Here is a 20,527-nt window from a genome sequence, read left to right as displayed (position 1 = left end):
CATTTGGAAAACACACAACATGGTGAATAGCACTTTTCTTGTTCAGTAGCCGGTGGCAGCGAACTGTCAGCAGACAGAGATACAGGGACACAGAGGCACCTCCCCTCACTCAGCTGATAAACTTCCGTGCATCCCTGGGGACAGGATTGTCATAAAATGCACCATGGATTGATCCTCCTCCTAGGAAAGGAACCGTAGTGCTGTCATTAGGTTTGAGCAGGGGTGGGTGGAGGATCTCAGAAGAGTTGTTTCAGCACACCAATAGAATTCTTGGCCACCGTGACCACGAAAGACAAGTCCCCTGCCATCCCGGTAGGCACTTGGGCTCCTGACAAAAGCTGGGCTCAGTAAAGGGTTGAGTAGAAGGCACAGACCTGAGGGATGCCCCAGCAATAGGCAGGAGGTAGGGCCTGGTTTATACTGCTCTGGGTGTATCCCAGACTCATCCGAATACGAAATCAGAAATTTGCAAAACAGCAGAGCTGGGGTGGATCATCTACTCCAGACTCCTCACCTTACAGTTAAAAGGGTGGCAACCCTGACAGGCAAAGCAACGTGCTAAAGGCAGAGCGTGGAAGTGGCAGTGCCAGATGAAACGCAGCGTGCAACCCCCGTTCAAGGCCGCTGACTCTGACGACGGGGCCAAGGTTTCCAATGAGGAGAATAAGACAGTGTAAATACTTTGTTCCCCCTAAAACCCCAAATGTTTTTTAAAGGCACAAAAACTCACCTTAACTAGATCTCTTCTGAGGGGGCTCTCTTCTGCTTCTTCGTCTTTCTGTCTCCATTTCCCTCTCTCAGACACAAACACATTCAGTTTTGTGAAAGGGGACTTCCTTCCATACAAAGACAGACTTCACATCTTCAGAAAGATACCTGAGAAAGCACGTTTCTCAATTCAAGTCTTTGTGGGAGTTCTGGGCAACTGGCTTATTTTCTAGAACAATCGGTAGTTACAAAATCAGGAAATCATCTTCCACAAAGGCAGAGTTCTGGTCCGTGTTGATAAAGTTGGGGATGTCACATTTCATGAGTCTGTTCGGCTCCTCCTCTGGCCACCTGCTGCATCTGATGGCTTCCTGGAGCCGAATAACACTGTAAAGGGCTATGGTAGGGATACCAGCTTTGGCCTTGTCCAAGTGGTCCACTTCATTGATGTAGCAGTGAAAGAGGGACCTAGATTCGTCATTGCACTGCCAGAGAACACCTTGGGCAGCAGCGGTCTTCCAAAGTCTGACACAAAGCTGTTGAGTCTAAATCTCTTCTCGGGAGACTCTGCATTGCTACAAAGAAAACCAAAATAAAATATCGTTCACAGTGTATCTCGGTGACTTGAAGAATCATAGTTTTTGCCATCTACTGAGAGTAAATCCCTGCACAGAGCATGCTGACATGCACTGGAATTGAAAGACATCACTTCTGAACACATACAATTAAACCCAAGGCAAAAGTCTAAAGTGAGGGCCCATGGACCATCCTAAAAAGACATCGTTCCCTGAGAATCCTCAATATTGGTGCCTCGCACACCAGTGTTTCTCCGTGGGACACTCAGATCTCTTCATCAGGATTCGTTAAAGTGCTTCTTAAAATGCAGAATCCTGGGGTGCACACCCTCAGAGTCTCCAGAGGTAGCGACTGGTAGTCTGTATTTTCATAGCCACCAGGATAACTAAACATGCTCAGGTTTAGCACCGCAGTCTACATCGGGTCACCTGAGCATCGACAATTCTGTCTCACGGGATGGGGGGTGCCATGTGTGTCAGGGTGCTGTCCTACCCATGTGTCTCCCCTGATTCTCAGAACTGACAGTGCTGCCCCATTGGGCACGAAATACCACCGTTTCACAATGCATACGCAGGGCGCCCGACTGAAAAACAATCAGTGATAGGAGAGGGGACAAAACTCAGCTTCCTGTTACCTTGTTTCACTTACTGTGGGACGAGTGATCAATTCAAGGGTAATAAATCAGTGAATGAGTGAATAACATGACTCGCGTTAGTCCCACGATTGCCTGGAAGAGCAAGCCTGGGCACATTGAGAACCATAACAGCCCATCTACTTAAATGTCATCCTCCACAGATCTATGTAAAGGTTACTTCCACCCAGGCAGTGACTCCAGAAGGGCAAGAATCATGTATGAACACACTCTCAAATCCAGAACAGAACCTGACAACAATTAGGCTCTGGAGTCTGTGTTTAGCGAGTGTGGAATCTCAGTGATTCCAGCTCTTACACCTTGCCTTCCCATCCCACCACACACGATATGGCCCTTATGTCCAGTTCTCCCGGGGCTGGGGCCACGGAACCCATTTATAGGACTGGAAGAATCTGATCATTTAAACCATCCCCCAGATTATCATCAAGAGTCACCTGCATTTCAGGGATCAGTAATCCCAGAAGCTTTGCAGTTCAGGCAGCTGAGGGATTTTTATATCAGCTCTGTCTTCTACTGTGACTGCCTGGGTGACATCAGACAAGGAATTCTGAAAAGCCTGAACTTTTCCTTTCAGGAATAATCTAATTAACAAATCTCGTTGACCACTCAACAAATGTGATGTGAAGATCAATAATTTACACAGGAGTACAACATTCACTAAGTCGTGGATTTAGAATCAGAGGAAAATCATTTTAGAAAGATTGACAGAATGTAGCTTTAATGCGAATTTAAGTATTCTTACCTTTCAGTAAATCATCTTCCCCTACTTATCACTTCACCCAAGTTTAAAAGATGTCTGAGAACAGGGATGAGTGTGTCAGCAATCTGAGACCCAATAACCTAAAATGTCACCTAGGAAAAAGAGGGGAGTAACACATTTTTAAAAAGCATGGTGAGGATGGCGGGGCCATCCCCAACCCCAGACTAAGAAGCTCTGAGTAATAGCTTTCCTGCCTGCCTGGGGCATCAGCTGATGTGAAAATCCACCCAGAAACCTCACTGTCCAGCAGCTCTTCCATAACACAGGCTACACTTTCTCAGAATTAAGAATTGCGTCCAGTAACCACTTCGCTGAAGAATAAAGACAAAGGAGAACAAGAGAGTTCTGCCCCTCCCAAGGGAGAGCCCAGACCTCGGGCTGCATGCACTGCGCCCACCTCCCTGGAGAAGAATAAACTGGAGAAGGGCGTTCTGCGAAACTGCGGCAGCAAAGGTTGAGATGGGAACAAATTGACCAGCTGGCCAGGGACAGCCCCCTCCGTCGCTGCCTTGGCGGCTGCCTCAGCCCTCTCAGCCCATCCTGCCCACCTCCGGTGGCTAAGCTGTCAGAGAAATTGCTTTGCGACCTGGAGCAACAGAGGCTGCCCTCAGGCCAATCTGCGGAAAAGATGGGAGCTAAACCCCCAGCTCCCGAGCGGCAGGCTCCATACCCCCGCCAACACCCCGACGCCCCCGCACCCTACCGCAACCCCGGGGAAATATGACCCGAAGAAGTGTGACCTGGGAACGAGGGGCAGCAGAGGCCGCCCCCACGTCAGGCCTGCAGAGAGATTGGAGCTTATCCTCCAGCTCTCCAGGGGCAGCCCCTGTCCTCTCCACCTCCTGATCTCACCGCGCCCACCTTCCAGGAGCAGTCAGACCAGGTGTGGGGTGTCAGGCGAATCTTGCGCCAGAGAGGACGTCCCCAGGCCAGGTCAGGGGAGAGGAGAAGAAGTGGCCCCATTAGGCGGGGCAGCCGGCCGTCGCAACTGCCTCTGCCCCTCGACCACATCGGGCCCGTCTCCCAGGAGCAAGCTGACCTGGAGACGGGCATCCGGCTTCTTGGGCAGCAGAGGACGCCCCCAGGATTGGTCACGGGGAAGAGGAGAGCAAATTGACAGGCTCCGCGCTGCAGGTCTTCTACCCCCGCCATCGCCACCCCCGCACCTTAAAGGCACCGCCCAGGGCGCCCCTCCCCCAGCAGGCTGAGTGGGACAGGTGCGTCTGGTGACCTGGGGCAGGAGAGGCCACTCCCACACCAGGCCATCGGGGAGACGGGAGCCAATCCACCAGCTCCCCAAGGCAGCCCCTACCCCCGCAGCAGCCACCACTCTTGCCCATGACCTCACAGTGGCCTCCTCTAGGGAGCAGGCTGACCTGGAGATGGACGTCCGACGAACTTGGGACAACAGGGACCGCCCCCAGGGCAAACCATGGGGGGAAGTGGGAGCAAATGGACAAGTTCCATGGGAAAACCTGCCGCTGCTGCCACCACCCCCAAAGTACCAAGTCCAACTCCCGGGGTCAGGCCGACTAGGATACACGCGTCTCATAACACAGGGCAACAGCGACCGCCCCCAGGACAAGACGCGGGGAAGATGGGCGCAAATGGTCCGCTCCCCCGCTGCAGGCCCCCGACCACCGCCACCCCTGCACCCTGACTACCCTGCCTCCCGCCCCCAGCAGGCAAAGTGGGACAGGGGTGTCCCGGGACCTGGAGCAGCAGAGGCCGCCTTCAGGCCACGCGGTGCAGACATGGAGCTAATCCACAGTCTCCTCCGGGGCAGCCTCCCTATGCCTGCAGCCACCACCTTACCAGCCCCCTGACCGCACCGCACCCATCTCCCAGGAGCAAGCTCACCTGGAGTCGGACCTGAGGCAAATCTCCGGCGGCAGACGTCGCCCCCAAGCCAGGCCGTGGGGGAGAGAAGAAATGGAGCAACTCCCTGGAACACATCCCCTGCCCCTGCCGCCTCCGCCGCCGCCTCCCAGGAGCAAGTTCATCTGGAGACCCGCGTCCCGCCTCTAGGGCAGCAGAAGCCGCCCCTGGCTCCGCCTCTGGGGAGAGCGGAGCGAATTGATCGGCTCCCCCGCGGCAGCCTCCCTCCCCACGTGGGTCCCGCACCTTAACGGCCCCGCCCCCACTCCGCACTCAGCAAGCTGAGTGGGACAGGAGTGTCCGGCGACCTGGGGAAGAAGAGGCCGCTCCCAGGCCCAGCAGCCGGGACAAGGCAGCTATTCCACCCGTTCACCAGGGGTAGACCCGCTCCGCCCCTCTGCCGCTGCCACTGCCTTCTGACCTAACCGCCCCACCTACCAGGAGCAAGCTTACCTGGAGTGCAACATCTGGCGAATCTCCGGCGGCCAAGCCCCACCCCAGGCCAGGCTGCAGGGAAGAGAAGAAATCGATCGGCTTGCCCGGGCAGCCTCCCAACCGCCACCGCCGCCGCCGCCGCCCAAAAGCATTGCAATAGCCTACCGGGGTCAGGCTGACTGCAAGGATGTGCACTTGCCTTCTTATCCTGGCCAGGTCCCTGAGCACCTCCCTGCATCCCTACACTCCCTGCACCTCTGCACCCCTGCTACTCTCTGCAATTCTGCATCCCTCCACCCCCACATCCCCTGAAATGCCTGCGCCCTCCACAGCCCCTGCACCCCTGTCACCAGTTACACTTTTGCACTGCTTACACTCCTGCACCCCTGCATGTCCCACACACCACCTCTTGGGCCTTTGGCAGAGTCTCTGCTGTTAGACCAATGCACAGTGACTCACTCTTTGCCAGTATATGATGCATCAGTGGACGTCAGGGGTTGCCTGCAGGAAGGTACATGTTCCCGGTCACTAGCCTGGGCCACTAGGGTGATCTCTGTGAGGTCACCCAGGACGGGTTCAGAGATGCTGTTCTCTGGGAAGAGAGGAGTTGAAACTGGTCTTGAGGGCAGAGCTGTGCTCACCAGGCCGTCCACGCTTCATGTTTTACACAGGGCTTCGGAGAAGTGAAATGGATCCGGCCAAGTAATACCGGCCTGCTGTGAGCCCACCTCAGTCCTGGGCTCTGAGTCAGACCGACTGGCTCCCTCAATCAGGGCCCAGTTTGGGCACCTGAATGGTCCCTTTGAGGCATCCCAACAGTTCTCAGGATGAAGTCTGGCTGCTTCCACCCCATGGCCCTCCCTCCTACTGTGCTGGCCTCAGGAAGGTTCCTTATATGGGGAAGAAGGCAGCCCACACCCTACCCCACCCCTCACCTTTCTCTAACCCAGGCTGGTGCTCTCTCTGCCCCTCAGAGTCTGGGAAGCCATCCCTCTTCAGTTATGTCCCTTCTGAGATGGACTTGCTTCCACTCAATTCTAGGCGAGGATGCACCATGGAATGCACTGGGTAAGAGAACCAAAATAAATAATTTCTTCTGTGAGGTTGTCTGTTTATCTACTGGGGCTGGGCTGTGTGTAGTTTGCTACAGCTATTGGTGTGAGAGGCTAAAACAGCCTGTGTGTCCTTGTTTTCATCTCCCCGCTGTCTTTGGGTTTTCCCTAGACACTCCTGAGACATTTACTTCTGTTAGTATTATTCCTGTTATTACACACGGGCCCTACTGACATGGAGGTAAGGTGTTGGGGGAGCGGGACAGAGCAGGGCATCTGCAGTCCTGTGATTAGTTCTCATTGAGCCTGTGCCCTGAGCTGTGACCTCCACAAGTGTGTCTCTTTCCCCCCACCCCAATTTGGGTGACACAGAAGGGATTTCCCTTCTCCCAGGTTGGTTAGGCTCTGGTAAAATAATTTCTCATTAATAAAACAAACAAAAAACAACTTCCCCCAATGAAACAGAATGTTCTGGGTGTATTTCAATACAGTTATTTTCTCCTCTCCAGGCAGGAAGCATGAGGAGTTATCCTCTGACCTTCATTCTGAGAACAGGACACGGTCCTGGATGTAAAATACATGAAAAAGAGCATGGGGCCCCTCTGACTGGCCCCCTGGAGTTGTCACACTCTGATTTCCCCACACTGAGCCTCCTGCTGGCCTCAGGGACCTGTTAAATCTGCCTGCCCCCGGGGTTCTTACAAAAGCAGGTTCTGCCTTGGGAGCTGTGACTCTCCAAGCCTGCCCGCTGTTCCCTTTGCAACCTCTCTGGGTTGGAAGCAGCTTTCCCCCTCAGTCTTCTGGGATCTAAGAAGAGCAGTGGGTTTGCAGCTCCCTCAGATTTGGTGTTATTTTCAGGACAGGAGGAAGAACTTCTGAGCTCCACACGAGCTGGACCAGAGGCTGGAATCCTCCCTTCCTCTGCCACCGTGCAATCAGTGGCTGTGGTTCTAGCCGAGTTTCTGAAGATGTGGACTTAAACACACATATCCCAGCCCTCACAGGAGCACACAGTCCCATAAATCCCCCTAGTTTCCACTGGTAACTATGGAGCCGATGGGGACACGGGTTTCGGGACCACAGAGGCCTGACTGCACGACTTGCTCCGTGGCCTATTTACGTGGTTGCTCCGGGCCTTGTCTGAAGTGGCTTGTTTACCACACCTGGTACGTGGGAAACACAAAATAAGTACTAGAACCTTCACTTTTTCTCCCTCCAGGGCCTTCAAACGTAGAAAGTAATAAGTGAACTCAGACAGCCTAGTCACCACAATGAGGTCCGTCCAGCCTGGCTCTCCTGAGTGATGGGCACTGACTTGCACCTTAACTCGGAACAGTAGGGGAACTGCCTTCCTCTAACTGGGCCTCTCCCCACACCAGGCACGCCCGCAGCTCAGACGGGGCCAGCTCCCCAACTGAGGTGTGTGCTGGTGGCTTCAGTGTGACCTGGCCCTGCCGGGACATGAACCTGCAGTGAGTGAGGTGGAGGGTCGGGTGGAGGGGGGTCCCTTCTGGGGTGGCAGGGGGCCCGGTAGCACCCCTCCCAGCCTGGTGCCTGGGGCTCCCTAACACCTCCTACAGCTCCTGGGTTGGCTCCGGTCCTGGCCACTCCACACACCCTCCCAGTATCTTTTCATTATGTCCCTTTTCTGCTTTTATCAGCGAGAAGTGGCTTCTGTTGCTTGTTCAGTGAAACAGTACATCGGGAAACCAGACTACTTCTAACATCAGTAAAATACCAACCTCGGTCAGCTCGCCGGGCAGACCGTGCAGCACAAAGGCCTGAACAGGGCTGTGCGAACGGCTTACGTGAAGGGTCCTCAGCATCTGTCTTCAGAGATACAGAAGCTGATGGTTCAGGTAAAACCTCAGGGTGGGATTGAGGAATCCAAAGCTGGTTGGTTTCAAAGGCTAATTGGTCAGAACAGACCCCTGAGCTGTGGTCAGAAGCCTGGCTCACCGTCACGCAGACTCAGCGCCCTAAGTGCCGGGTGGGGCCGGTGCTGTTCCCTTTGTAGGCTCTCGTTGGGGATTCAGTGTAGCCCCTTAAATACAGCAGAAATTCCAGCCCCATTAGCCCCCAACCTGAGTGTTCCATGACAGAAATCCCGGGAGTGTTTAATTTTCATCTTTGTTTAGGAGGATGAAGGTGGTTCAAGAGAAGACATAAATTCACACTTAGTGACACAAGGTCACAGCCAGTACTTCCTCCACGGAGAGCTAGGTGCTCCCACAGTGGTGGCTGGGGGCTCGGCAGAGACCCTCTGCTGGTCCCAGAAGGACTCGCTCCTCTGGCCACAACTCATGGGTTGGACAGCAGATCCAGAGGTGACAGAGCATCTTTCCTGGTAATTTGGAACTGACACATAGAAATCAAGTTCACTCATCTGGAGTTTGGCGGAGGGGAGGGGCGGTGGTTGGAAATCAAATGAAACCAGAGCATGAGAGACACTTAGAAGTGAAAGAGCGAGAGACAGAGAGACTAAGCTTGTGAGAGCAAATAGTCAGAAAGAAGGCAAACAATCAGGGGACAGAGGAATTCCAGCTCCTGACTGTCTAGTCTGTCCCAGCCCATCAATGACCCCACGAGATGTTTAATAACATTCCAGTTTTGCAGATTAGGAAACAGGCTGAAAGAGGTGGGGGCTGGGTTTGGGTGCAGAGTTAATTCAATTGCCACTGGACCCCACACTTCCCATTGCCTGAAGGCACCCTAATCCTCACTGGGACCCCTGTGGTCCCCTGACAGCCCAGCACCCTGATCAAAGGGACCCTGCGGGAGTGGGAACCCCTCTTGAGTGTGGAGAGTTCCCTGCCCCGAGATGCCATGCATCAGCAAGCTCCCGCTCACCCCAGGTTAACATCAGCCCAGCTGTACAGTCTCCCAACCCGCTTCCCTCCCTGCCAGGCACCCCCAACCTTACCACCGAGTGTACTGCAGGAATTCAGGCACAGGGATGCCCAAATCAACACGAGCCCACCGGCTATAGAAACAGCAGACTCCCAGCCCCACCTGGGTTGTGAGGGGACAGAAGGTGTCCTCAACTTTCATGTGTCTAAGACAATCTTCTTCAGCTGGAGGTTCTAGAGAAAAATAAAAGGTCCAAAACATAGTTCGGTGAGGAATTCCTCCAAGGACCTGACTCCAGTGTCTACAACCATGTGTACCTACCCCCGGAATTGGGGTGAAGGTGGATTATTGATCAGCACAACCCCTGGTGGCCCAGCTCCTTGGCTTGGCTGCCCAGAGGGGGCTGGGGGAATGGGTAAGGCCAGGGCACTCAGGAAAATCACAGAGGACCTGACCTCTCCCTTCTGCACTCGTAAACCCTTCCCCAAATCTCAAGGCATTGCACAGAGATCCGCCACAATAATGAGATGCTCCCATCTCTTCACTCACTCCTGTCGGTTCACTTACATGCTGAGCATCCACTGGGTCCCAGGACAAGACACATAGAATGGCTGATGGGACAGGCTTGGTCCTTCCCCCTGGAACCTGTTCAATCTGATCAAAGAATGATCACTCATAAAGAGTTTCTCAAAATTATACAGAGACCAAAGACCAACTGCAGAGTGAACCAAATTTAAAAATATATATGAAGATCCCCCAGTCTCCCCGCCTAAGGTTAACAGCATAAAGCAAAAAATTCTTGCCTTTAATCACCAGGGAAGTTGTCACCCCCTCTCAGGTGGAAAGGAGAGTTATTCTTTGAGCACGTCACAGAAGTGCTCCATCGGATTGGACCAGGGCATCTACATTCATTCAGCAAATGTTTATAAGCTCCTACTACATATGGGAATCTCCTAACTAGACCGTTCCCAAGGCTCTCGGGCTTTATCAGTCAACAAAATAGACATGACTCCCCATCACTGGGGGCTCAGAATTTTAGCAGAGGAAACAGGCAGCATGTTGGGGTAGCAAGAGTTTGGAAAAATTTTTAAAAAAGAGTGATATGAGCAAACTCGGGTGATGGCGGTGGGGTGGGAGGCAGGCAGGAGAGAATAAGGCAATCCTGGCAGATCTCACGGAGTAATGAACTTGAAGCAGAATAGATCCGGAGGAAGAAGGAAGAGCCGGAGCCAGAGGCCCCCAGAGTGAGGGGGAGAGTGTGGGCAGAGAGGCAGAGCACGCCGGGTCCTGAGGCCTTTGTGACAACTTTGGCTCCTAATGACATGGTGACCCGTTTAGTGAGTTTTGAGGGGAGGGGTGATGTAGTCCAACTTATGCTTTTGTGTTTGTGTTTTTTGTGGGGAAGTAATTTATTTATTTTAATGAAATGTGCTGGTGATTGAACCCAGGATCTCAAGCATGCTAAGCATGCGCCCTACCACTGAGCAACACCCACCACCCCCAATGTATGTTTTTACAGGCTCCCTCTGACTCTGTGTGGATGAGAGATTGTAGGAAAGCAAAGATGGAAACAGAAGGCTATTGGTATCCAGGAAAGGCTGAAGGTGGCTCTTAGGAGGGCAGGGAGCAGAGAGCAGGTATTTAATTAAGACAGAATATCCAGAATTTTCTAACAAGCTGGATTTGCTGTCTGTGAGTGTAAAAGAAAGAGAGAGAAAGGACATGGTTCCAACATCTGGGCCTGGACAATGGGAGGGATGTCCTCTCCGGATGGGAAAGGGGATGGGAAAAGGTGGGGCTGAGCAGGTGGAAAGGGGCTGGTATCAGCTCAGTTCTTCAATGTCATGGTTAAGGGGTGTGTTACATATTGCCACAGAAGTGCCTAATAGGTAGAGGAATCTGTTTTCTTTTTCTTTTTAACATTTAAAAAATATAATTAAACATATTAATTGTATTATGTGAATGATTTGGGAATTTTGTTTCATGCCAAGTTATATGTTATATATAGCCAAATGGAGCATATATCAAAAAGGGGAGAAATGAGGGCTTTCACATAAACTGACTGTCCGTAACGTAGGTAAAATTTCAATAAAACCAGTCTTCAGGGCAAAAACCTCATCTCGGTGTTACATAAAAATAAATGAAAAACGACTATGTTGATGTACCATTATTTCATGTTACATAATAGCCCCAAACTAACAGTGTTTAACTATGAGGCTTGTAGAAATACTATTCGCTTTATTCACATAAATACAGAAGTGCAGAAATGTTCTAAGGTAGAATTAGCATCTTAGTGGAAATAATACATATTTGAGCATTTTACATGATATATATGTACTGATTCAAAATTTGGAAAAGTAATTTCATAGTAGAACATATGTATGAATGTGAAAGCCAGATGAATGAAAGGAAAAGAATGTGATGTGAGTCTCAGGGATAAAGGCTCAGATGGAAAGGGGAAATCAGGGAATTTTGGAGAAATCGAGAAATTGATGGCATGCCAATTTCCAAGGCTGGGTTGCTTCCACCAAAGGAATAGCAGAGAGAGAGAGGAGAGGCCCAGGAACCCACCCTGGGGAACACCCACAGTATATGTTTGGAAAAAACAGGAGACATTGGCAAAGGACCAGCCAGCAGGCCAAAAGCAGAAACAGACAGAGAGATGGGCTGGGGGTTGAGTGAAGCAGGAACACGGGGTAGGAGGGATGGAAGAGCTGGGTCAAATGCTGCCGAGGGGCCAAGCATGATGAGGAGTCAAAATTGACCACTATATTTAGCAACATGGGGTCACTGATGGCCTTGACAGGGCAGTTTCCATAGAGCGAGGGATCAGGCGAAAAGCCAGAATGGGTGTAAAAGGGGATGGCTCAAGAGAAGATGCAGACAGTGAGTTTAAACAACTCCTTAAAGATTTGCTGCAAAGACACAGGGTGGCAATTGGTGGGGGTGAATTAGGGTCAAGGAGTGCTGCTGGTTTAAGAGGATGGACGTTTATATACTGATGGTGCCAACTAGCAGGAGAACAAAATAGATGAGGCAGTGAAAGAGAGGATGGTTTTGGGAGTGACAACCCAGAGAAGATGGGAGGGATGGGGCCTCGGGGACTTTTGGAGGAACTGGCTTTCGATGCCACTTTTAATAAGCGGTGGGGCACCGAGAGTGAGGTCACAGACATCAGAAGGCGAGCGGATGTGCTGGGAGTTGCTTGTGAAATTTCTCTTCTGTTGGCTTGTTTGCTTGTTCAAAGTAGAAAACTAACCTTACCAGCTGAGGAACAAGGAGGAAGAAAGAGTTACTGGAGCCATGAGCAGAAGATAAGAAAGAGCCTTCCAGGGAGAATGGGACAGTAAAAAGGGCAGGGGGAGGCGGGGGAGTGCGCTCCCAGAAAGTTACATTTTCTCTTTGACGTCCCCAAATGTGTGACGTGTTATTACCCTTCCTGCTGTCTACAAAATAAAAATTAATTATGGTTCAGAGGAAATGCTATTTCATTCTAAGAGGCTGCCTGTTTCTCAGGAATGGTCATCTTAAACTGCAAATATTACAAACAATGTTGAAAAGATGAACCTGTGTACCTAAAATCCCCTATTTTCTATTAATCTGTTTACTACTTAGTTCCCCTATCAATAACACATAACAAATACTGCCATGATGGAGGTACATCGATGCTTAAAAGGAAATGAGATCTGTATCCTTTTGCTAAATTCCATGGCTTCCTTAATATGCAGTTCCACTTGGAATTTAGGAATGTCTGGTATAAGAAGTGAGAAACAGTTTGAGAAAATCCCGACTCAGAATTATACATCACAACCACATCTCACAAGTATATAGAGCCATAAAAAAGTTTAAAAGCAAAACTCCGTAACTACTCTTAAAGACCTTTGCAAACCTGGGCCTGCCAAGATGTTTCCAAACTGGAAAGGAACTCCAATCTCTTGCCTGGTACCGGACCAGAGGCTGGCCAGCGAGAGAGTAAATATTTTCAGTTTTGCAGATCATTTTGTTGTAACCATGCAGGTAGGCAATAAGAAAGCTAAGAGCACTGGGAGATAGGAAACAAACGGGCATGCCCACACTCTCCCTTCCACTCAGGGCAGCTTCTCTGTGGTGGGGAGCTTTGCCACAATCACTTGCTTCTTTTTTCCATTGGTTTCTTTGTTTCCACCTTACTGCTCGAGCTCAGAACTTCAGGTGGGCCTGGTCCTTCAGCATCCATGCAGAGAAGGCTGAGCGGGGTTGGGAACCCCACCTGATGGAGAAGAGAGATTACTGGGAGGGACATTGTGGAGGCCACCATGACACGAGACAATCACACCTTCCGGGGTGAAAGGGAACGAAGACAAGGGAAGGACACAGTAGTGGGACCCCTAGGTCGCCTGCCAGGCTTGTTCTCCCTCCACGGCAACCATGGGGGCCTGGGGGGTGTTGGGCTTCAGCTACGGTGATTAGGATGAAGGGACTCAATATAAAGGACCCTCCAACTCCTCACTAGGTTCCAAACGCAGCCCCTCTAAGTCCACCCTCTGAGTTTCTGGAACTCTGCTGGAAGAATACATGAGCAGGCCAGAACCAGAGCCCAAGCCAAACATGACAGGGGTCTCGTGGGGCTGTAACCCCATGCTCAGTGGTCGGGGACTCCTTGCAAATCTGCAGAAATCCCTGTTCCACCTCATTCCTGGGAGAAACCCCAGATCTCCTCCTGCTCTGTCTGTTCTTCTCTTGAGGCTATTGTCCTGGAGGGATGCTGAGTCATTGAACCTGGTCCTCCAAACGTACATAAGCAGCCTGTTCAATAAAACAAATTATGCACTTTTTCACATTTGCCAGTTTTTTGATTCCAGAAAGGCTGTGGGACTCATTCTCACAGTCTCCTGTGCCCCCACCACATGGTGGCCCTCTGCTCATGTAAACACGATTTCCCACAACTGCACCCTGCCTCCCAGCTTGTCAGAGGGGAGTGTCCCACAAAGACACAGGTGTTTGTGAGGATCCTGTCCCCCAGCAGAAAACCTGCTCCTGGAGCCACGGTCAGGGATCTGGCCTCCTAAGCCGCTCAGCTCTAATTCAAAGCCTAAAGTGGGGGCCCCGAACATTGCTGAATGACTTTCTGAATCACCTGGACTGGAGGGGACTGATTTTCTTTCCAGGAATGGAGGTAGCGCAGCCTCCATTTTCAGGGCTGACCTTGACGATGGATCTAGTTCCCCCGACTGCACCGCAGGAAGGAGTGGTCCTTCCATCCCACAGGTTGGAGACCCAACCCAAGGGAGTACTGAAGCAGTGCATTGCTGCCAGGTCCAGCATCCCTGCAGAGTGGCCTCTGCCCTTGAATGACCCCCTTCCCAGGGCCTTTCTTGCCCGGACACCACCACACCCCAGGCTGTGCCAGAGCTCTGGGGCTCTGCGTGTCCAGGGCACACAGGTGGCACCTGAGCCAGGTGTCCCCTGGGCCTCAAGGGAGAGAGGTCTGCTTCTGCATCAGGGGAAGGTGACCCCACAAGGCTGGCAGGACACTCTCAATATGGACCTCCAGGACCCCTGGGAGCAGTTTCCCTGCAGGTGTTAAGAGCCATCATCAGGAGGGCAGGCCCCTCTTTGTGCAGACCATCCAGCAGTGCTGGGCCCACGTGCTGACCTCAGAAATCTACATGCCCCCAGGATACCCCAGGCAACCTCACAACTTCGTCACTTGGTGACCTGGGTACCACGAGCTCCTTGGCCATCCCATGAGGGTGGTCCTTGCAGGCATGGTCTCCAGGTTCTCCCGTTGAGAAATCCCCCTGGGTTTCTGTGGTCACAGAGCAGACACCAGAAGATTCTAGTCCTGCAGTGACCCCCACAGCAGTCAGCTCCCCTGTGCATGTCCAGGGACAAATGACAGCAATTTATTGCCAGGTACCGTGATGAACAAGGGGGTGGGATTCCATACTAAGTTCAGGATCCTGGTAACTCACTCTGCACCCCAAAAAGCTTCCATGAGAAATGTGTGTATTGGGATGTCTGTGCCCCTAGAAGAGCTGTTCCTGAGGGTTCCTGGGACCCTCCAGCCCCTCTCAAGGTTCTCAGATCCTGGGTCTAAATTTCTATCTGCCTCTTTTGGTGTACGGCCACCTGTGTCTCGTGGTCACGGGTCACTTTATTGCATGACTTGGCATGTTCTTAGTGCTCGTCCTCCACCCCTGCACTAGACTCCCAAGATGTTCCCACTGACCCTTGGCTCCCTGGGTGGCTCAGGGGGCCCTAAGTCTGCACCCTTCACTCTCCTCCTCTACCCCCACCTCTGGGGCCACCCCTAGGTGGACTTGGAGGTGTTTGTAAATGAGTCTTACACAAGGACATGTCTGGACAAAGCAGGACCCCACCCCCGGAAAACTCACCTGCTCCCTTCTCAGAAGAGGACCCCACAGCCCCACATTGCCTCCCAGGGGTCTGCTCAGGACACAGTCCCCCAGTTCTGGGCAAGGTGTCTCCCTGGAATCCTTGCTTCCAGGAAGAGTCTCTCTGTCCTTCTTCAGAGTTTAGAGGTGTTCCCATGTCCCTGACCACCAAGATGCCCAGCACAGTCCCTTCAGTGACCTGGAGAGACAAGTAACTTATGTGGCCACAGGTCTCACAGGACACACCTGCTGGGACCCCAGGCTAAAGGGCTGTCCTTCTGCCTTCTCAGGTGTGGCTCCCGTGGTAACTTTTTGCAGGGGGCCCAAACGGGGAGTGTGGCCCAAAGCAGTTCATGGGGCTCTCTGGGCAGGGAAGACTTGGGCCAGGTGGCCTTGCCTGGTTTCCCTGCTGGGCCACTCTGAAAACCCCCGCTCCTCTGGCTGTGGCTGGAGGCCCCTCAAACCTCAGGGCGGGGCTCTTTCTCTCAGCCTCCACTGACTCCAAAGCCACGCTGGTGCTGGCGAGGGGAAAGAGCTTTCTTGCCTTCTTTTGGCCAAGTTGCCACAGGTGGATGCTGCGGGGAGCTGGAGAGAGAGGTAGCACTTGCTCAGATGTGAGTGGTTAAGCAATTTGACACCCTGTCAACTAGCCTTAAACATTGGAATGAGGTCTTTCCCTGTAAAGCTGGAAGTTACTTTCAGTAACTTGTCTAAAGATTTCTTTTTTTTTTCCACTTAAAGACTCATAAAACCTCTCCCAGGTCATTCCTGGTATGGACCATTATCCAGGGATCAATCAGGAAATGCAGGAGGAGAGGGGTGGGGGTGGGGGAGAGGGGAGGTTAGATCAGAGCCCACGGAGAGGAGATGCCCCTCCCAGGAGCCTCACACTGGGCAGTGGCTTCTGGCATCCAGCTCTCCTGTTCTCAGGCCCATTCCATCTGCGGGGTTTTCCAAAAACATAATGGTGGAAGGGCCATGGAGGACACCTAGAACTTCCAGAATAGACAGGGGGAGCAGAGTTACCATGCTGGCCCTGGGTTTGGAGACAGACCTGCAGTGGAGACCACAGGCTTCTGAGAAGCCAGTTTCGAAATAAAGGCAGTATGCACTGGAATACCCGGCTCGAGAGAGTGCTTCATCATAGACATGTAATTTACATAGTTCTCACCACTAAATTCTGTGTTCCCAACACGCTACATGAATGACGGCTTCAACACACATTCATTTCTGAGATGTGAAAAAGTGTAGAGCCGCTCTTTCATCCTGCATAATGGGCATGGCTACACTTAAGAACACTTACCAAGATTTCTCAGCAAGAGCCAATTTCGAAATAAAGGCAGTTTGTGCAGGAAAACCCTGTTGGAGTGAGGGCTTCCCCATACACATGTAAGTTATAGAGTTCCCCTCACCATGAAACGCTGTTCCCAACATGCTACATGCATGAAGGCTTCGACACACATTCAGTTCTAAGCTGTTAGCATGTGGAGAGCCGCTCTTTCATTCAGCACAAAAGGCATGGTTACACCCAGGAAGATTTACCCAGATTTCTCAGCTGCTTCCTTCAGCCAGATTCAAAATAAAGGCAGTTTGTGCTGGGAAAGCCTGTTGGAGCGTGTTCAGAGCTGTTTCGGGCTCTGTCCCAGCTGGAGGGTGCAAAGCCCAACCTCCAGAAAGAGGGACCAGGACCCCACCCGCCAGGTGGTGTTGCCTTTGTAGGGGAACAGTGATCTTTGGGTAAGATATATTGCGGCTCTCTCTAAAAACTGCTTTGACTTAAGTTTGCATCCTAGTCACCAGTTCCAGGACAACAGAAAAGGCATACCCTACATCCCTTTGCACTCAACTCTTCCCAAAAGAGCAAATATTTGTCCATGAAAATACCAGCTGCTCTTCTAAGGCCCACTAAATACCCAGCAGTGTGGGCGGTGCACTCTTGATCAGGGACAGGAGGAGAGGGAACAGCGGTCCTCCTGCAGGCTTGGCCTGGTGTGGCAGCTGCGCTGTGGGTGCGTGGTGGGGAGGGAATGCAGGGAATCCTGTTTGAGGGGCCTCTGTGCACGCCTGCATTATAGTCTGAGGCTTCATACAAAGGCTCCAGGCATCCTAACTGGTCAGATACAGCCCCCACCCTTGGGCTGGAACCACCAGGAGATAAGTACCTGTAACAGGGACGGTGCCTGGTGTGGGGAGAGGTCATGGGACCCTCCGGGGGCAGGGGCGGTGGTGCTGGGGAAGGCAGGGGATGCAGTGAAGGGTGGAGGGAGCAGGGTCCTTTGCTTGGGGGTGCGAGTTCTTTGGGAGACCACAGGGAATGGCACACATCATCCCCACCCTATACCCCAAATTCCTAGCCCCGCCAACACAGGGGCTGCTCTGCACCCTCTCAACGTGGCTCTCCTGTAAGACCGCACCCAACCAGGCATCTGGCACCCTGCCCTACCTCCCCTCTTGGGACAGATCCCGTCTTCTTGGAAACTGCCTAGCAGCGCGTATTCAAGGCCGGCAGCCGGCCTGGCGGATCTGCACTTCAGGTGCCCTACCTGGCCAGCCGTGCCTGCCTGGGCTCAGTCCTCTATCTTGCCCACCGGTAGCCTGGGTCCACTTCCGGTGCAAGCGGAGGCCGCGGAGCCCAGGCTGAGCCCCGCACACAGACAGGTGAGGGTGCCCCCGCCCCGCTGCCCCGCCGCCGCGCCCACTGTTGGCAGCATTGCCCCAGCCTCCGGCCGGTGCCACCTGCAGCTGAGGACCTCCGCGCAGCCCCGCCCGCCCCGGCCCCGCCCAGCTGCCCCATAAGCCTCCCCCCACCCCCGTCCTGGCCGCGCCCTTGCTCCCATTGGCTCCGAAAGTTCTGCCCTTGCACGTCTAGCGTCGGGAGGACGCAGACGCAAGCGCTAGGGGAGGGCCCCGCGGCGTTGCCATGGATAAAGACGCCGCGCTCCTCGCGGGCTGGCGTGCGCTTCTGGGGCAGGCAGCGGGCTCCGGAAGTGTGCAGCTGCCCGGGGCCATGGCGGTGTTTGCTGCTGGGGATGGCGGCTTGCTTGGCCGGGCCACTAGTTCTGGCCGCGTCAGTCGGCGGCCGACATCCTTTCTGGGGCGGCGTCTCACAGACGGTAAACGTACGGCAGCGCCGTTGGCGGGGCCAGTGGACATGGACCGGGGTGGGATCCGGGTTGGTGTGGCGGCCGGGGAGGGCTGTGGTGCCGGGGAGCGGGTTGGGGCGGGGGGGACAGGGCTGGGGCACAGCCTCCGGCTTTCCTCCCCCTCGGGCTCTGGGGCTTGGACCGCGACTCCGGGTAGCCCTGCGTGGCCGCGGCCTCCCAGAACCCCTGGGAAGGGCAGGTGGAGGACCCGTCTTTTATGAAGCGGGGCCTTACCCGCGTTTTGAAGAGCCCCAGAATCAGATGTTGGAATAGGGTGGTTTATCAGCCTTGTATATCAGCAGGGAAATTTCAGTTCCATCCAGATGTTGGCTCCTTCGCTAAAACTCAGGAATAAGACAAGGGTCAGTGTCAATTAGCAGTTATCTAGGGCTTGACTCAAAATAGACTGTGCGGGGTGTAGAGATGGTAGATGGGCCCTCCCTTTCAAGGTTGGTAGTCTTCTGGGATTAGAGGCCTCAGTTGAGGATTACATCCTCATCTGCAGTAATGGAGGTTGTGGGAAACATTAACACAGAGAAGGGAGGGGTGTTGCTGCGGTAACTCATTAAAGAAGCCAGGACACTTGCCTGGCTCTTGTGTAGGAGAGTCTCGCCTAGGGTAGGGCAGCAGTTATCAAAGTGAGTCCGAGGCCCCTGAGATGCAAGACTATTTTCGTAGGAACGCCGGGAAGTCACCTGCCTTTTGCACACTCTTGCACTCCCGAGTTTCCTGTGGGGTTTTCCAGGGAAAACCTAGTCTGTGATATCACAAAACAGGTAATGTAGAGGCAGATAGAATTAAGCTCTCACCAGTCCAAAAGAGATTCTCAGAAATTAAAATCACTGCTATTCCTCTCATTAATGATTTTTGTTTAGAAAAATATACTTATTTTTTGCTTAAGAGTATTAATGGTATCATGTAGTAGGTTGTTATTATTTTTAAGTGAACTCATAAGCATTTTTTAAAGTTCTTATTTAACTTCTAACACAGGAACTATTGATAGATTTAACCCACATAAACAGCAGCCTTTTGAAGTCCTCAGTATTTAAGAGTGTACAGGGGTCTTTAGGCCAAGAAGTTTGAGATTCCCTGGAGAACGGGTGCTCAGGTACTAGTCAGGTGCTTAGCGTTGATAGACAGATGCCAAGATGTCTTCTGCATGTGCTCCCGGACTCGAAATAATTGGCCACACAGAGATCGGTGGGCAGTGCCTCCACTATACAAACCAGAAGCTGCTGAACGTGTCTTGAGTCTAGGCCATGTGCTGTGCAGAGATTCCCATTGTATCTGTTCTATCTAAGCCGGGATTCCTGTGCAGAGACCTGGCTCTGAAGACCCGCTCTCCTTTGCTCCCTGCCAGGTACCTTCTGTGTTATGTCAACCCTCCGGAGGGCTTCAGCCTCCGTAGGGGCGTCTGTATCCACATCGCCTTCCTCCTGAAGACCCTGCTGAAAATGGAAGAGTCGGTGCTGGTGATACCCCCTTGGGGCCGCCTCTACCATTAGCAGAGCCTGGACATCCACCAGGTCCGGATTCCCTGGTCTGACTTTTTTGATCTCTCAAGTCTCAACAGAAACATCCCTGACAATGAGTACGAACAGTTCATTGCAGGTGAGATGGTGATCGTTTAACTGGGGCCAGACGGTTTTTGTTCTGGTTCCGATGTGAACATCGGGCCGTCTTGCTTCGGGTTTGTCAGTCTGCTTAGGGGCCGTGCTCATGTTTCCTGCACTGCAGGTGAATTTGGTCTTTCCACAGTTTTTCTCAGGAAATATATCTGAAGTGTATGAGCTCTGTGTTCCCTTCCCTCTGAAAACCCTGGCCTTCTGGTGAGATGGAGCGGTGACAAGGAGGCCACTGCCACAGAGGCCTTGTCCCAGCAGGACTCGCTCCCTGGGCAGTAAGGGCCATTCTTACCTGAAGGAAAACACGATGTATGTGTACCATGGGCCACGTGCTGGAGAAGGTATGTAACCTCTCATTCAGTATAATTTGGTCCTGCTCAAGCTTCCCATTTTACTTTTTGTAGGAGGTAAGATTTGAAGATTTTCTTTGAATACAGCTATTTAGAGCTTATCTTTTTTTTTAATTGAAAT

The 20,527-nt window shown here is 52.5% G+C and overlaps 2 long non-coding RNA genes across 2 annotated transcripts; both read right to left on the bottom strand.

Moving 5' to 3' along the window:
• Positions 1 to 1,008: 1,008 nt before the first annotated feature.
• Positions 1,009 to 9,048, bottom strand: LOC140693529 (uncharacterized). The gene is made up of 9 exons (XR_012069292.1): positions 8,985 to 9,048; positions 8,021 to 8,105; positions 7,804 to 7,891; positions 5,945 to 6,073; positions 5,469 to 5,601; positions 5,028 to 5,081; positions 4,557 to 4,753; positions 2,679 to 2,788; positions 1,009 to 1,283 (listed from the first exon to the last, which is right to left on the bottom strand). It is a non-coding gene; the product is annotated as an uncharacterized lncRNA (long non-coding RNA).
• Positions 9,049 to 12,984: 3,936 nt separating this feature from the next.
• On the bottom strand, positions 12,985 to 16,446 carry LOC140693540 (uncharacterized). The gene is made up of 5 exons (XR_012069308.1): positions 16,178 to 16,446; positions 15,753 to 15,873; positions 15,289 to 15,487; positions 13,580 to 13,696; positions 12,985 to 13,160 (listed from the first exon to the last, which is right to left on the bottom strand). It is a non-coding gene; the product is annotated as an uncharacterized lncRNA (long non-coding RNA).
• Positions 16,447 to 20,527: the final 4,081 nt, after the last annotated feature.

This window comes from Vicugna pacos, unplaced genomic scaffold (genome assembly GCF_048564905.1).
Source record: "Vicugna pacos unplaced genomic scaffold, VicPac4 scaffold_19, whole genome shotgun sequence".
NCBI lineage: Eukaryota > Metazoa > Chordata > Mammalia > Artiodactyla > Camelidae > Vicugna > Vicugna pacos.
The sequence above is the reverse complement of the archived record's forward strand: the minus strand, read 5'-3'. Positions and strand labels throughout refer to the sequence as shown.